Raw genomic sequence first — 2,396 nt, 5'->3', positions numbered from 1 at the left:
AAAATTTCTTGCTTTTGTTTTAGAAGAGCTGTCCCTGCAAAGACATTTTTAAGGAGAAAGAGTCACAACGTTACAAGAAGAATAGTATTTCCTGATAGGTGGGGACTCCTAAGGGGTGGGCATTAATTTTTCTTGAAGTTATATAGTATTAGGAACTGTATGAAATACTTTGTTTTCAACAAACAGGAGAGAGTTAAAGACTATGAATAGCTAGAATACCTTTCAAGTCTCTAACAAGGAAAGAACTTAACCCACTTTTCAAAAATATCAGTGTTGGTTCACCTGAAAAGCAATGATGTAAATAATAATTATCTACAGAAGAGCTTCTGATTCTTGGTTCCCTTGCTATTTCCACCCCATCTGCAGTTACTTTCTCGACTGAAGTCTTGAATCCTTCAGAGTCATCCATGAGAGTTGGAATCAACTTCCACATTCCTGTTATATACTCATATTGTGACTTCCTCCCACGAATCATGAATGTTCTTAAAGGCATCTAGAATGGTAAATACTTTCCAGAATGTTTTCAATTTACTTTGCCTAAGTCCATCAGAGGAATCACTTTTTATGGCAGTTATAGCCTTACCAAATATATTTCTGAAAAATAACGCTTGAAACTTAAAATTACTCCTTTATCCAAGGGCTGAGGAATAGGCTCTGTGTTAGCAGATATGAAAACAATGGTTTCCTTGCATATTTCCATCAGAGCTCTTAGGTGACCAGATGCATTATCAATAAGCAGTAATATTTTGGAAAAAAAAAAAAATTTCTGAGCAACAGGTCTCAACAGTGTGTTTAAAATATTCAGTAAACCATGCTGTAAACAAACATGCTGTCCTCCAGGCTTTGTTCTTCAATTTACCGGAGCACAGGCAGAATAGATTTAGCATAATTCTTAAGGGCCCTAGGATTTGGGGGATAGTAAATAAACGTTGGCTTCAAATTAAAGTCACCAGCTGCATTAGCCCCAACAAGAGAATCAGCCTGTACTTTGAAGCCAAACATTGACTTCTGCTCTCTACCTAGGAAAAGTCCTAGATGGTATCTTCTTCCAAAATAAGGCAATTTTATCTATATCCAAAATATGTTGCTTAGTGTAGCCACTTTCATCAATGATCTTAGCTAGATGTTCTAGTAACTTGCTGCAGCTTCTACATCAGCACTTGCTGCTTTACTTTGCACCATTATGTTACAGAGATGGCTTCTTTCCTTAATCCTGATGAACCAATCTCTGCTAGCTTCTTCTGTAGCTTCCTCCTCTCTCAGCCTTCACAGAATTAAAGAGAGTTAGGGCCTTGCTCTGGATTAGGTTTCGGCTTAAGGAATGTTGTGGCTGATTTGATCTTTAATTGAGACCACTAAAATTTTCTCTGTATCGGCAATAAGGATGTTTCACTTTCTTGTCATTCTTGTTGTCACTGGAGTATCGCTTTTAATTTCCCTCAAGAACTTTTCCTTTTCATTCACAACTTGGCTAACTATTTGGTGCAAGAGGCCTAGCTTTTGGCTTATCTTGGATTTTGACATGCCTTCCTCATTAAGCTTGATCATTTCTAGCTTTTGATTTAAACTGAGAGACATATGACCCTTTCTTCTACTCAAACACTTTGAGGCCATTGTATGTTATTAATTGGCCTAATTTCAGTACCTGTGTGTCTCAGGGAATAAGGAGGCCCGAGGTGAGGGAGAGCAAGAGAGAACAGCTCATCAGTGGAGCATTCAGAACGCACACAACATTTATTAATTATGTTCACAGTCTTATATGGGCACAGTTTGAGGCACCCCAAAACAATTACAATAGGAACATCATTGATTATAGATAACCATAACAGATAAAATAATAATGAAGAAGTCTGCAATATTGTGAGAATGACTAAAATGTGACACAGAAGCACAAAGTGAGCACACGCTGTCGGAAAAACGGCCCTGACAGACTTGCTCGATTCAGAGTTGCCGCAAACTTTCAATTTGGGAAAAACACAGCATCTGTGAAGTGCAACAAAGCAAAGCACAATGAAATGAGGTATCTGTATGTAATGTCCTATTGGTTCTGTTTCTCTGACGAACCCTAACACAGGTAATGATCTTAAGTATCCTTCACTAATCACCTCAAGCTGCCAGGGTTGACAAGTCCAGGCTGGACTCTGGGAGTGAACAAGCCCTGTGGCCACGAGGAGAGTATCAAATCTTAATTGTAAAAGGAATCAGCTGTGATATTAGACAGCGGAGCAAACATTGAACTCTAGTGAAAACAAAGGGTTGACTTATTATTGATAGTAAAAAACTAAAGCTCTAGAACTAAAGAGAGTTTGTAGTCAGCCCACAAAAATGTATGAAGATACTTCTCCAGTTGCTAAAGTATCACCTCAGTTAAGTGCACTTCAATCAGTGGACTTTTG

The sequence above is a fragment of the Propithecus coquereli genome, unplaced genomic scaffold, assembly GCF_000956105.1.
Source record: "Propithecus coquereli isolate 6110/MARCELLA unplaced genomic scaffold, Pcoq_1.0 Scaffold207, whole genome shotgun sequence".
Taxonomy (NCBI): Eukaryota; Metazoa; Chordata; class Mammalia; order Primates; family Indriidae; genus Propithecus; species Propithecus coquereli.
Note: the sequence above shows the minus strand (reverse complement) of the source record.